This window comes from Balaenoptera physalus, assembly GCF_965194825.1.
Source record: "Balaenoptera physalus genome assembly, chromosome: 2".
NCBI classification, from domain to species: domain Eukaryota; kingdom Metazoa; phylum Chordata; class Mammalia; order Artiodactyla; family Balaenopteridae; genus Balaenoptera; species Balaenoptera physalus.
The window spans coordinates 105,716,285-105,732,469 of record NC_138883.1 but is presented as its reverse complement, the minus strand read 5'-3'; the positions used below and the strand labels follow the sequence as shown (position 1 = coordinate 105,732,469).

The 16,185-nt window shown below is 41.8% G+C and overlaps 1 protein-coding gene across 3 annotated transcripts in view; it reads left to right on the top strand.

Annotated features, from left to right (window-relative positions):
- RORA (RAR related orphan receptor A) overlaps positions 1-16,185 on the top strand; it is a 725,308-nt gene that overhangs the window by 639,887 nt on the left and 69,236 nt on the right. The gene's annotated exons all lie outside the window — the stretch shown is intronic.

Genomic DNA, 16,185 nt, shown 5'->3' with positions numbered 1-16,185 from the left:
TCGCTTCAGAACAACACGCAATGATGACGTGAGGGAAGGATGGGAGTGGAGAGGAAGGGAACAAAGATAGCGTCCTCTCTCCTTAGAAAGGCTGTGGGGAAGGCGAAGCCCTCACCTTTGCCAAAACGGTTAGAGAATGAACTGCATGCCTACTCATGGTTACAAAGAAAACAAAACTTCCTCCAAATTTCCGAGATAATTAATTCTCTTTGAAGGAAAATGGCTCTTCTTAGGCATTGTATTTTATTAAATTTCTAATATTTTCCTGCTAACTGAACTTAAGATAATACATTTTATACCTTCAGTTTTGCATTAGTCGGGGGTTTTAACCCAAGCATAGAAAAACTAAAAACCAAAAGGCATTTTTTTTTCTTGATCTGGAAGTGTTTACTGTGAAAATTCATCAAGCTTACATTTGTGAGTTGGGCCTATTTCTGTGTATGTTGCACTTCGACAAAAAACTTACTAAAGGGTGGGGGCATTCTAGTACCCTTTGTGTAAATAAGACACTCACAGTACTGAAAATATTCTCTGGACTCCAGGCTTTGGAATTTTTCACTGTCATTTAACACACATTGCGTTTATCCTCAATTTCTTCGTACCACTGCTTCACAAACAGAAGACTGAATCTGTGACCTGACGAAAGGGAAACTAAAGGCATTTGTATACTTCAAATATGTGTACAAAGCCATAAACTATATCACAATAGCCACCTTTACATTTTTCTTTTCTTTTCTTTTCTTTTTTATAATGTTGGCTTTTGAATGATCCAGGAGGAAGGTAGGAGGAGAAAGTGAATCAGAAGACGCGGTGATATTGTTATGGGTACAGGAGGTTCTTCTAAGACTTAATGCTTTCTGTGTACTTTTTAGCTCTTTGCTAAGGGTTCTGGTTCTAGGTAAGGATGGCTCAGCACACTGGCTGTGTTTTCAAAGTCCGTCATCCCCTATCTCAGCACTCCCAGTGGTCTCCTGGCTTAGCAGCCCAGGGCTGCGTTGCACCACCCCCTGTCCCCCGCCCGGCTACATAAAGATCAGTAGTGCCTCTTTTCCAGACCGCCTCCTCTTCCCTCTCCCCAGACTCAGGGTTTCCGTCTTGTGCCCCATTCTCTCCCAGCTCTTCCAGGTGACATGAGGGAAATGAATAAGGAAGGAATGTAAGAAATTCGGCACAAGTATAAGAGCATGGATGGATCTGAAAATTTTTCCAGATAGGTTTAAATCCCATAAATACTGCATGCCAGCTGAAGGCTCTTAGGCAAATCATATAACCTCTCTACACCTCAGTTTTATCAACTGTAAAATTAAAAAATAATAATAACATGGACCTCATATGGGTTTTGGAAAGTAGGAAGTAACATATCCAAGGTGCTTTCTACAGTGTCTCACCAGTAAGAGGTGCTTAGCCCATCTTAGGCAGTGAACAAGCATTATGATGAATACGGTCCTCATCATGTTCACGTGGGGAATGGGGCACACGCCATGTACACAGATTTGAAGTCGGGGTAGTGGCTTCATCGAATCTTATCTCAGCTGATGCACACTGGCATTTTAACCGGGGCCTTTGCCGGTGCCCAAAGACGTGAGTTATGTGATTTGGTCACAAAGGGGCTGGTAGAACGGGCACTTGGATGATATTTCTCATCATACAACCTAAGAGGCTTCCAATTCTGCACGATCCAAGCCCTACCGCTGTGAACAGTAATACAAGTCCTAAGCCTGTCATTTTTAAAGTGCTTCCCCTGTGTGCCAAGTACTGTGAAGTGGATTCCCACATTTCATACTCCTGTGAGCCTTTCACCGCCACCCCTCGGAGGCAGGGACCTGCCCAACGGCCACAGAGCTAGCACGGAGCTGCCCTTGGAGGCCAAGCCTGTCTGACCCCCAAGCCCATGTTTCGAACCTCCTTGCTGCTCTGACCCAACAGCGCAGCACCATGGGAGTCTCACAAAGATACATTGTTCCAGACTCTGAGCTTGGGTGCAAACTGGGGTGGCAGGCTCCTTCGGAGCACTTTCGTGGAGTGAGAGGTAGGCAAAATATGCGCGGATATTTATTGAGCATCTGCTGTGTGGCAGGAACTGTACAAAGTGCTAGAAGCAGAGAGAAGGGAAGATGTAGTCCCTGCCTTCGAGGAGCTCACAGGCCAGCGAGGACCTGAGGCGGAAATACAGCCATGACACAGTGTCCGTGCCAGATTGGAGGAATGGGGGGTTTGTTGGGAGCACAGAGGAGGGGCCCGAATCAGACTGAGGGCTTAGGAACAGCTTTCTGAGGGAGGCAAAAGCTTAGCTGAGCTTTGAAGTGAAGGAAGGTCTTCCCAACAAAGAGTAGAGCTTGGGAAAATTCTCAAAGGCTAGACAGGGAAGGAGGCGAGTTTGGGGCTGGCAAGTACTTGAGTGTGGCCTGTAGGGATTGCAGGAGATGAGGCAGCTAGAGGAGGCCGGTGGAGTTCAGACCATGAAAGGCCCCAGCTGTCGCTCTAAGGGAGTTGTTCTTTAGCAAGGTGACGGTAAGCCCCTGGGGGAGGTCGCCAAACATTTTCAAGGCACATGGAATTCATTAGGAACAATCAGATGTTCTCAGTATCGTCCTTTCCCTTAATCATTTCAGGGAAAGAAAAAAAAAAAACGCTTTTTGGATGTTGCAAAAGACCCTTCTATGGTATGATTTGGGTTTCTGTGCAGACAGTTTGCCTCTCGTATGCTGTTGAGAGATATATGAAAGGCATCAGCCACGAGACTCCTTCAATGGATTTTTGCACTTTGCTTGTTAGAAATTGATTCCGGGACTTCATTTTGATGTCGCGAAGATGAATGGGGCAGTAGTGTTTTGGCTTGCGCTGCCAGGAGGAGGGAAAACAAGGTTCTGTGGTGCCGCAGTTCAATCACGCTGCTTACAGAAGTAGGGCCATGAAAGGATGCAGGAGTGTGTCTTTGATACTGGAAGCCCTGTAGCCCTGTTGGTGCTACAAGCGAATGCTTAAATTAAAGGTTGGAGCCCGCTTTCAAGTACTGACTAGCAAGCAAAAAGCTCAGCCCACACTCATGCACCTACTCAAGCTTGTTAAAATAAAAATCCACTCTCGGCTAGGCTCGTGTCACAGCCAGCGTAATTATGACATGGAAGACTACTGTTTAAATTTGAGAGGCTGGAGCACACGTTTATTTAAAGCTACACTTGGTAATTGAATACGTGTTAGTCAGGACGTAGGCCCAAACTGCGAAGAAGTAAATATCATTGCCAGCTGCCTCTCAGGTTGTTTCTCCTTCATGTATTCAAGATCAGCACTCGGCACTGGGCAGATTCATCCAGAAGAGAGGTGGTTTGACTCCCTTACCTTAGGACGGGTTACTTACCTCTCTCAGCTCTCACCCACCAACGGGGATAATCATGGCATCACCTCAGTGGATTGTTTTGAGGACTAAATGAGATAATACATTTAAGGTGCTTGGCAACCATCACTGAGTGCTTCATGATGCAGTTTTTTTGTTTGTTTGTTTTTTAAGGTTGTAACTCTATGTACTGACATATAGTTGATTTACAATGTTGTGTTAATTTCTGTTGTACAGCAAAGTGATTCAGTCATATATATATATATACACACACACACATTCTTTTTTTTTATATTCTTTTCCATTATGGTTTAATCTCAGGATATTGAATATAGTTCCCTGTGCTGTACAGTAAGACCTTGTTGTTTATCCATAATGTAGTTTCATTATCAGCATTATTTATAGATTTTTTTTTTTTAAAACAATGGGCAGGAGTATGACTTAAATGCCCCTCTTTTTGTCTGGCTACCAAAGATAAAGGCAGAACAATGCAGCTATCTGTAATAGCCATGACCTTATTAGGCCCGTTGAATTAGAGTCCCTGCATTTCTGGTGGTTAGATAACATGCTCAAATTATCCATGTGTTTGGGGAAGCCGTGGTATCATGCTCGTTTTGAGAGCATGAGGTATCATGCTCATTTTGTGATTGGTTTCTCATGGGTTCTTCCCCTTGCCATATATATTTCGAAGTCATTCTCCCTCCTTGCCTTGTATGGACCATGTGAAATGCAGGGTAGCATGTTCTCCAACCAGTGAATCCCCTTTATACCCACTTTATACTGAGCTACTTTCTACATTTAAGGTGTTCAACCTTGCTATGTCATTTTAAGACCCCAAAATTCAGATTACAGATACTGAGGAACAGAGGAGGGTGTGCCTCGTATCTTTTCTGCAGAATCTATGGAATCTCATGCATGGGACTTAGAGGTTAGGCCTCCGTCTCCCCATCTCAGAGTGCTGGGATTTATGACCTCTGCAGCATGCTCTGGTATCTTTAAGTTAGGGCATTATTCTATTTATATAACTCACACTCTGCACTTCTGTGTGGATTATTACATTTTTAAAAATTTATTTATTTAATTTATTTTTTGTCTGTGTTGGGTCTTCACTGCTGCACGCCGGCTTTCCCTGGTTGCGGCGAGCGGGGGCCACTCCTCCTTGCAGTGAGCGGGCTTCCCACCTCAGTGGCTCCTCCCACTGTGGAGCATGGGCTCCAGGCACTCGGGCTTCAGTAGTTGTGGCACGCAGGCTCAGTAGTTGTGGCTCGTGGGCTCTAGAGCACAGGCTCAGCAGTTGTGGCACACAGGCTTAGTTGCTCCACGGCATGTGGGATCTTCCCGGACCAGGGCTCGAACCCGTGTCCCCTGCACTGGCAGGCGGACTCCCAACCACTGTGCCACCAGGGAAGTCCCGATTATTACATTTTAATGAGAAAAGTAGTGAGGTCAGTTTATGAGTTGGCACAGTGTTCTGATGAGTGAATTTTGATAACCCCCCAGCTGGGAGCAGGATTTTGATTGTGGAAGATGACATAGCTAAAAACAACAGTCCCTTAGCTAGTCAGGCATTTTATAGGATATTTGACCTATAGCAACTTCAGAAGTCATCTAATCCAATCTGTGTGCTTTGCACAGCAAGTACCTGGGAGATGAAATGCCCTGCCCGGGCTAAGCTAGTGGCAGGGTAAGGACTAGAATCAGAGTCTCCTTACTCCTCTTCTGGAATTGTTTTCACTGATCATGTTTCATCTGAGAGCTGCAAAGAGTTTACAGCTGCAAAGAGTTTACAGTGGAATATTCTAATTTCAGAGAGGGCTGTAAGCGATGTGTTAGGTCTGTTTAACTCTTTAGTAACAAGGCCATTCATTTTTATCAAAACGTCTGATTGCATCATTATTTGTATTTTCATAGAAAATGGACAAAAATTAATTCCAGCTAAGCGTAACAGCGCAGAGAAGACCTGGGCTTTAATGTAGTCTCTAAAACATGGAAAAACACAGGAAACCACTTCAAATATACCATCACAATGGGTTCAGACTGTGTCAGAGAAGCCAGCAGAATGGTGTCCCTTCCTGCTGAGTATTGTGAAAATCTATCCTCGTTGTTTGCTGTGGTCTCCCTGCGAGGGACACGTCGAAATTCCTCTCCAAGGAAAAAAAAAAATAGCAGGAACAGTAAATAACAACCCTCAGATAATACAGATGGGTAAACATTTCCAGCATTGATTATATAAAGTACTGTTGACAAGCCACGAGCAGGCAAAATGAGAAGGGAGTGGAAAAGAGGACTTTTATCTGCCATTCAACTCTGGGCTTCTGAGGCAGGAAAGAGACAGAGCAAAAGACGTGATTAACATGGTAATGTACATCATTGCCTGCGTAGGATCACAAGAGGGTCCTGAGAGTTATCTGGTCTGGGCCACTCCTGTTACTCCAGAGGAAACAGAAACTCAAAAAGGTTAAGTGGCTGGCCCAGTGTCACACGCTTCACAGCAAAGCCAGTTTTGGAACCCTGGTCTCCTGCCTGTCAGTCCAGTGTTCCAACTGCTGTAGCATGACCCCCCCACTGAATCTATGACAGGAGCTGCATCAGGGGTACAAGATGAGGCTCATAGAGATTTCTCTAAATAGACAGATGTTTTAAAGTCATCCCCAAAGGGCAAAAACTTGTTAATTCAATATTGTATAAAATCGTAAGCTGTCATCAGATACAGAAAAGAAGGGACTTTTCATGTATATTTAGTTATGCAACAAATATTTACTGAGTGCCTGTGATGTATTTGTGTGACCTGTGGTCCATGCTCAATTATCCTCTCCCCTTTCTTGGAGCCTGATACGCAAGGGGATCACTGGATCTGTCCGCTTCACCTCCCTTCTGTCTAAGGATGTCACGCTCACATCGTTCTCTACTTTTTCCTATCCTTTTAATCTAGTCTTTAAATGTCAGTCTCTGTTCTCGTCTCCTTTTCTAGCCAGTGTGGGTTTCTCCTGTTTCTCTTACTCTCCATTCGCTGACGTATTTGCATCACTTTAGCTGCAGTTAATATCTGCTAAATCAAACCATATTGGATTGAATAGCTTCCATTGATTTGTGAACAAAAGGATGCTTCAGCTGCCCAGCCCTGCTCTCTGTCCCTTCTTTGTTACCAGCAGGGTTAACTTACTCAAAACCCTCCTTGTTCTTGTCCCTCTGTTACCCCTGTATTGTTCATCCTCCCCCTGTTCAAGCCACCTCATCCTTTTGGACTGTCGTTACTATCAACACTATCTCTGTTTGCGGAGGTGCCTGCTATTTCATTTACTCATTATTTGCTGAACGAGAAGACCAGTTGTCATTTTTCTTTGCTGGTGTCCTGTTTTTACTTTTACCCATCACCCCTCCCGCAAATGATCGTGAGGACCACAATCCTTATTGTCATGGGCTAAGCCATATTGAGCATCTGCTCCCTATGTGCTAAACATCGGAAGACTTGAATTTTGTAAAAAATGGAGCCTTTGGTTTCTTTTGAGAAGGGGTGCACAACGAACAAGCCACTTTCACTGATTAATTTAATTCAACCAATTTTCTCTACATAATGCCTCTCCCCGGAGGGAAATGATTAGATTCTATATGCCGAAAGAAGGAAATGTGAAAAGCACTAACCACAAAAATACGATTTTGTAAGTCGTATCATCAGCCTATCTATTTTACACTCCAGGAAATGCCATAATCTTGATATTTCTTTCTTAGTTCAAAACCAATCCAACCTGAAATCCATATGAAAAATATCAACACTCTTCCATCAGCTTTTACCTACTTCTTGCCTTTGTCACTCAACAGTTGCCCACTCTTCACCTGCAGGAGAAGCTCATCTTTTTTACTTATACCAGGAAAGCATACAAAATCACACTGACAGGTTGCTGATAGAACAATAATGCGTAGATTCAAGAGAAACTTATATTCCTGGAAAAATGAAGGAAGCTCTCAGATAAGTGAGCTCTGTGTTGGAGGCCTTAGAGTTGGAGGACCGAGAGGCCCTGGACGTGGTCTGATGTGTTCCGAGGTCTGCACCTGGCCTCTCCCAGGTGTTAGCGCAGCAAACCCTGCTCTCCCCAGTGACACCCAGAGTGGACCTCGCCACTGCCTCGTTGGGGTGCAGAGGCTTTATCTGTCCTCAGAGACATTCTGACGCCACACTTGGCCAGGGTATGTGAATGCGGAGGTTTGGGTCTTGAGTAAATCATGTAAGTTCCTGTCTTCTTTCCCTCAACTACATCAGTAATTAAGAGCATAGAAAGAGGGGCTCTTGGTACAAATGAACTTATTTACAAAAACAGAAATAGAGTCACGGATGTAGAAAACAATCTTATGGTTACCAGGGGGAAAAGGGGGGGAGGGATAAATTGGGAGATTGGGATTGACATATACACACTACTATATGTAACATAGACAACTAATAAGGACCTACTGTATAGCACAGGGAACTGTGCTCAGTACTCTGTAATGACCTTATTGTCCTGGAAACCCTCCTCCCCATAGAGCAGCCGTTCTCAACAGGGAGTGATTCTAACTCCTCGGGGACATTTGTCAATGTCTGGAGACCCGTTTAATTATCACAACTGGAGAGAGGTAGTAGCATCCAGTGGGCGGAGGCCAGGGAAGCTGCTGAACATTCTACAGTGTCCAGGGAAGCTTCCCAAAATAAAGAATTATCCAGCCTTAAATGTCAATAGTGCTGAGGTTGAGAAATCCTGCTATAGAGCGTGTTCTTTACCCCATGTTCACTGTGGGCCCCTCACATATGACATCTGCCTTTTCAACCCACATACATTTTATTTAAAAGTACTTATCTTCACTTTTAAATAAAGGTATAAATGGAAAACCTCATTGGCAGGAGGGGCCCAAAAAAGGGGTAAAGGGATGTACTGGCCAAAGAAGCCAGAGATCATCAGTATAAATTAACTCATTGAAGTTAATTTATGCTGCTTGCAGTGGTAGAAAGACACGTACTGTTGAAAGAGGACATCTCCTTAAAAGAGAAGTCACAGGACTTCCCTGGTGGCGCAGTGATTAAGAATCCGCTTTTCAATGCAAGGGACACAGGTTCGAGCCCTGGTCTGGGAAGATCCCACATGCTGCAGAGCAACTAAGCCCGTGCGCCACAACTACTGAGCCTGCGCTCTAGAGCCCGTGTGCCACAACTACTGACCCTGCGTGCTGCAACTACTGAAGCCCACGCACCTAGAGCCTGTGCTCTGCAACAAGAGAAACTACTGCAATGAGAAGCCCGCGCACCGCTACGAAGAGTAGCCCCTGCTCGCCGCAACTAGAGGAAGCCCGCGCGCAGCAACGAAGACCCAACAGATCCAAAAACAAATAAAATAAATTTATAAAAAAAAAGAGAAGGCACAAACCCAAATGTTTAGTGCCCCTGGGCAGGTGGTATGAGTGTGGCAGAGAGAAGAGGCACCTGGGCCACTGGACAGCACATGTACCATCTGGAGCAAGCCACCTCCCTTGGCTCTGACCAACTGTCCCCATTTAGAATAACGGGTCCACCATTGCCAAGCCTTTTGATTTTTTTCAAGAAAATCTGGTTGATCTGAGCTTTTATTGAAATTCCCTGGTTATTAACTGTTAGAAACAAATTTTAAAACTCATAAGCTTTGTGCCGTTGAACATGGATCAAAATCTCTTCTAATACATGGATCTGAATAGGCTGCCCACCCCCTCCGTTCGAAATCTCTCAGTGACTTAGAAAATAAGTCCACATTCCTTTGCAAAGTATTCGAGACCCTTTAAGATTAGGTCTCACCAAGCTGGCTACCTATTTTCCATCCGTTAGCTCCTCTCCACCCTCCTTTGAACACACCACGCATGCGTATGCGGGGACCTCAGCCTGGCTTTTTCCCTCATGGCCATCGCAACTTTCTCTGCCTATTGAACTGTGATACTCATTCTTCATGGCCCAGATCAAATGACAAAGGATCTTCCTGAATTCCCTCAAAAAAATCTGGTTTGGTGTTTTATGTTATCGTGATCTTTACAACTTACCCTGTATTCATCTAGTCATCTCCCCACCTCAAGGAAAATATAAGACTTGGAGGCTGGGAACCCATTTTATTTACTGTTCTCTCCTGCATGTAAACTTAGGTTTCAGTATATTTCAATCACCTTCTCCTTAACCATCCACTAGTATGCACTGTGATTAATATGGCAGTTTCTGTATGTAACACGAAACTCTCTCTCTTTCATTTCTATGGCCAAATTCTCGCCCCAGATTACAGTAACATTGAAATAAAGTTATTAACGGCAATAAGGGAATTGTGAAATTTTTTGCATCATCTAGGACCTTTTATCAAGAGAAAAAAAGTAAAACTTCAGAGATGAGTAATACTTATTAGACACTTGGAATAGCATTAAAATAACTACTTTTACATAGTTAAATATTTGCGTCTATACTTAGATATATAAATTACTATTCTTTGAACTTGAAGTGGATTTTGAACTGTACTCGCCACAATTGTAATAATCATACAGTTTATTTGTTGGGCTATATAGACATTAACCAATTAATTCTTGATCACACTGCCTAATAAGGAGACTTTCCTTGGGTACCCTCTTTTTAGAGTACACATAGGAGTGTGTGTTAATTATAGACCTCTGTTACTAACTTTGCATTATATTACCCAAATGCTTACTTAATAATTTACCAATGTCGAGGGGTAGGTGGGCAAGAAGCTTGTATCCGACTTAACTTCTGTTTTCAAGCCAGGAGGCAAGTGACATTTATAAATCCATCAAGTACTTGGCCTGAGTTCAAGGACAATTTATTTTCTTTAAGTGTTTGAGTGGTTGTTCAAGGGGATGTGTTGACTTTCGCAATTCAGGTCACATCATAATTAGCTAATTTTTGTTGGAAAAAACAGGGATGATAGATATATGTGTCTGAGCCAAATTGAGTTTTATTATGGTCCTGGTTCTGTGTAGAGGATATAGCTAATAATTAAGTTATCCCCATTCGGTTATGCTTTCAGAAGTTGCTGTCACCTGCTGCCTATGTCATTTAAAAAACTACCTTCCTTATTAATTTTAATATGAAACAGATCCATTTGGAGAAAATCCATTATGAAGGAGACAGTGTTGTTTGTTCAATAACATAGGTTCAGGCTCAAGGCTAAACATAAACGTGGTACAAATGGGAAGATATTGGACAAATGCGATTTATCTCATTATTCAGCAGCGAGGTATTCCAAATGCCTAATGAATGCATAAAAACAGATTGCATGTAACATGCACACTGTGAGTCTCATTTGCAGAATTATTTTTGCCACCTCTATCACTGTCTGAAACCAATCCTGTTTGAATAGCAACAGTTCTTGAGCTTCTCAAGATTACAAGAAGCAGCTCCTTTAAAGAGAAAAAAGAAAACTCAGTGTCTTATCTGTGGAATTTACCTTTATGGAAGAATTCTTGGGAATCCATCAGTTTTATCTAAGTCCGATTGTGTTGTCCCCTGTTAAACCTCTATTGTCCCTTGAAATCGGCCCACATGAAAAGAAGACAGTGTTCTTCTTCAAAGCTCTGGTGGACGAATGCAGAGACTGAGGTTTCTGGAACACTCAGTCTCTTTGCTGAGATATTGTTAGAACACAATAGATAATATTCACCGAGCTCACGGCGAGGACACTGCTTGCCCATAGCAGTTTGTAAGCAGTTGGTTGTGGCATTGAATTTAAAAGCCCCAAAGAGTGAAGCAAAAATGTGTAATGATGCTATCATTGCCCTGGTTACAGGGTTCTAACTCAGGTGTTATTCGGGTACTGAGTGATTTAAATATCACTATATACTCTCCTATAATTTTCTGAGAATAAGCATTATTTTATTTTTTTAATTAGTTTATCTATTTACTTATTTATTTATCCGGCTGTGTTGGGTCTTCGTTGCTGCGCGTAGGCTTTCTCTAGTTGCAGCGAGCGGGGGCTACTCTTCGTTGCAGTGCACGGGCTTCTCATTGCGGTGGCTTCTCTTGCTGCGGAGCACGGGCTCTAGGCGCACGGGCTTCAGTAGTTGTGGCTCGCGGGCTCTAGAGCGCAGGCTCAGTAGTTGTAGCGCATGGGCTTAGTTACTCCGGGGCATGCGGGATCTTCCTGGACCAGGGTTCAAACCTGTGTCCCATGCATTGGCAGGCGGATTCTTAACCACTGCGCCACCAGGGAAGTCCCAGCATTATTTTACTTTGAGAAAATAGTGTTTACTCTAGAATTCTCTCTGATTCCCATTCCCCCAAATATGTTTGAACAATACATCTGTTGAAAGTTCAATAAGTCGAAGATGACTTGCTCTCGTGGGCCCCCATCTTTCATGGTTAGAGGATTGTCCTAATGAGACCGAAAGATCAGATTTACGACAGCCTAGGAGACTTCAAACACAGGAAAACAATTTTTTGCAGCCCTCCATTGTACTCTTAACCCTAGCCAGCTCTCTCCTAAGTGGAAGTAAAAGTAACCAGATGAGAGAGTGTGGATAATTCTCAGCAAGTTATCGTCCCTGCATGTTAAAAAACAGCTCCAGAAGAAGATCCTAGTTGGAGGGCCAGATGTGTTACCATGTTAGGATAAAGTCAGCAACAGTAACAACACAAGCTGTCATTTATTGAATCTTTTCTATCTGCCAGGCCCTGGGCTCAGCAGTCAACATGCATGGTCACACTTCACTTCTAACAGCTCCCTAAGTAGGAACCATGGTTACTCTCCTTTTACAGATGAGGGAAGCTGAGGATGGGAGAGGTCAAAGTGACTTGCACGAAGCCACATGGTGCTGTCAGCTGGGATTTGCATTTAGGGGTCTAACCCCGAGGCCTCTCAACCATGTCTCCACAGCCATGCTGTGTACCGATTGTTAAGTGTGCACATTTCTCAGATGTCAGAGTCATTGTCTGGACATATAGTTCACAGGCTAAAGGAATGAAGTGTGTGGTGACAAGCAGGCTTAAGTTAGAAGGCCTGTGGAAGGCTGTACTGAGAGGACAAAGTGAAGGCTGGATATACTTCCAGCCCACAGAATACTGTGAGAGCATTTTACCCAATCCTGAGGGCGTGATCGCTGTTCAATGAATATATAGGTCATTGTTATCAATGTGTGTACTCGCCGTATTGGAAGCAATTTCCCGATGACAACTCAAGAGTGAACCACAGTGAATTAAAACCGATGTCCTCTGATAAACAATGTCTGTGATGTTGCCACACAGGAAAAGCCACGGTTTGAACCTCTGGGAAGCCAGTTTACTACATTTACTGAGAGTCCTGTATCCCCCAAGCACTGTACTATCTCATTTCGTTTTTAGGACACCATGAGATGAGGTGAGTGGTAAGATCCCCTGTAAATAAAATTTTTAAAGATTAGAAAAAAATGAAGCCTCTTAATTTGTTAAATTTTCTTTTTGCTTTTCCACTGTTTGTACAATTTTCCCTAGGCCATGGGATATGGTAAAGAAGAAAAATATATATGAAAATATCAACTTAAAAAACTCTTCTTATGATGTGCCATTTATATTTACAGAGAATTTTTGTAAAGAAAAATCTTGAATATTGGTATAATTCGCATCTGCATCATTCTTTGAAAAACATGAATTAAGGTGTTTTAAAAAAAAAAAAAAAAAGATCCCCATACTACAAGTGAAGAAACCGAAGCTGAAGGAAATTTTCCTAAGATCTATTTATGTAAGTGGCAGAAGAGAAATCCTGTGTTCTTTAGCACTGCAGTAGATGAAAATATACACCGGGGCTAAAATCTCATGAAGCTTCCCTAATCAAACTCACAAGGTAGACTTCATTTTGAAGTGAAGTGAGACACCTTCTAAATCAAAGCCTGTTTAATATCTTCTATCCATTAGAATAAATGTACACTTCAGCCAAAATACAAGAAGTGGAATCCCACATGGAAAACCGCAGGCATATCCAGTTAGGCAGAGAAGCACAAAAGGCTGGGCAGTTGTCTGGCACACCTGGTATTTGCATAATCAGGATCTTGCACATAGTAGGTATTCAGCAAGTATTTGTGGTTTGTTTCAGGAACAGGGATTTTTGTCTGAATATTTGAATACTCACCTCATTTTGGATTTGCTTTGGTAGACTGACTCTGTGCTCACTTTGGGAGAATTTCAACTTCTATGGACATAGTTTTGGATTGACATTTACTTTCCTTCCGTTTTTCTTGACCCTTTTTAAAAATGCATTGGTATTTTACGATTTGGAATCTATGGAAGGGGGTCCAAAACCTTGGGGGCCATCTTGTGGTTAAAGCATCTTCCTTAAGTTTTCCTGCATCTACAGCACTGGGTGAAATTCTTGTGTTCATTTCAAAGTTAAAGAGTTTAAAATTTTTTTTATTACTTTTTTTATCACAATTGCAATTATGTCTCAATTATTTATAAATATTTGCATTTTCTAATATTACAAAAGTACAAATTAAAATCCTGTGTATGGAAGCACTTGTATTTTAAAACATTAAATGTTTTAAAACATGTGTGAGGATGTATGTATAAAGGCATGTACATATTTAAAACTTTGATTATGTCTAGGAGTGAAGACTGTGAAAACATATTTTTTATACTTTTATTTTCTAAATTCTGTCCAATAAGCCTGTGTAACTTTTAAACAGAGAAAATATTTAGCCTAAAATTACAGTTAAATATTAGCAGCTGCTGCTAAGGGCAAATCAACAAATTGTCCAAGCAGCCACATTAGAGGGAGAATAACTACTTGAATCCAGTTATTAAGCACAAATATTAAAAAAATGGAATAGCAGCTCAGTTCCTGTGTCAATAAAATATTAAGGGTGTGACTGGGGCAAGTTGACCCTGGTTGGGTCACATGATTTTTGATTGTTTCAGAAAGCACTTTTGGAAACAAAAAGAAAACCGAAAGAAGAGAAAAGAAAAAATAATTTTTAAGTACTCTTGTTACTCGGTGTTTTTTAAGTGACATACATCGTAACATACAGCCAGAGTGCACTTCGTGGCTGTATAATCATTTTCAACCTAAATCTCCTTAAGAAGTGAGTCAAATTCTCTAGAGAGATTTAAAATTAATACAGTCTCATAGGAAACATAATAAAGACTTGCTCTGATAAACTTCTTGCTTTGCCAGATATGAATGACACATGATTGGTTGATGGGGTCCAAAATGAGCTCAAGCCACACATTCAAGTCATTCACAGACATCTTGTTATAACTTAACCCCTTAAGAAAAATCAACTATAGTAACTTTTGACTATCTGTAACAAAGAAGAAAAGACAGTAGCCAGAATTTATAAAGTCTATATATTTGGCTTGGAATACTTGGGGGGGAATCATAAAATTTGTCTTGCTAAAGTAATATCGAATCAGTTTGCTGTTCCTTCAAACATATCTACTTGAAGGCATTGAGAAGGGTCTGAGAAACTTTCTCAAACTTAATGTGCTTTCGAAAATTATCAAGCCCTAATGCCAATAACAGAAAGGTGAGAGTCATACTCTCTGCACACACTTTCTCTGGGTAACTTGAAGAACATGGTCTTACAGTCACTTTGTTTGCCTTCCTACGGTAGCAATACTTCACCTATGATAAATCTGTCCTCTGGCAACCTCTTTTATCAGGAACCATCTGAGGGCTTAAGCGGTAAGCAAACAGGCCTTTGGGTTGCCAAAACAGAGTCCCAAAGTTCAGGCACAACAGCTCATGCACTTGACCCAGAGGAAATCCCTGTAGACCCGATACATCCTATTTATAATTGGTCTTTATACAGGTCCTCTGACAAGTTTGGGTGTCTGGCTGGGTTCCAAGCACATAGTGGATTCTAAGATGAAATATTAGTTATAAGTAAGAGGGCCTCATGACATGTAGCATATGGCTACAGACGGAAGGAAAACAACTGATAAAGGGGAAAAAACTGTAAAAGGGACAAGAGACTAGGGCATTTAGCTTTGGGGCAAAATGTCATATAAACCTTAGAAGGCCCTCAGAGTATTACAGCATATAAAATAATTTTGTACTGTTTTGATAAGTTTCTATTTTGTACTGTTTTGATAAGTTTCTAATAAGTTTTAAAAATAAGTTTTGAAATACTACTTCATCATCAGGAAAGAGTAAATTATGTTCCAAATACTCTAAGAAGAAGAAAAATATATCATGATTTTAGAAATATTCCATACAAAAGATTTACGATAACTACCCCCTTTGTTTTGGTGTGCTTGCTTGGATAAAACTCCAGCTATGAGAAAATTTAGCTTTACTTAGTAAAGCTCTAATCAGCTGAGATTCGTTGCCGTTTGCTCTGGTGATGCTCTAAAACACATGATGTTCACAAAAGTTTTCTGCAGGTAGGAGAATTTACTTCGTTGAATTCTTTGAGAGAACTATCTAGAAAATGACTATTTGTTTCCAGTTTGCAAGATGTTTCTCTTTTAGCCCAAGGGAATATGCTCCCGATGAATGGTGGGCCTGACAGACTGGAGGACGGAGGACAGAATTTCCTGTGTTTATCCTCCCATCCCAGAGTTTTAACAGTTGACTTTGGTTATTTAAACTCAAGCAAGGCTGAGCTTGTACTTCATTACATAATAGTACAAAGTTAGTTACTTAGCCAAAACACAGTGTTCACTACCCTGGCCCTTCCTGTCATGTAACCACGACCCCTGTGATTTTTGCTGCTTCCAAATGAAGGCCAAACCACATCTTACACATTCTCTTCTAGGGCCAAAAAGCCCCACTCTCTAGTTCCCAGGTAACCATAACGGTTGTGTGCAATTTAGATCTTACTTAATTAAGAAAGTGGGTTAATTTTAGGTATGACTATAGAGGAACAATGCAAATTCTTCCATGGCAACTTGA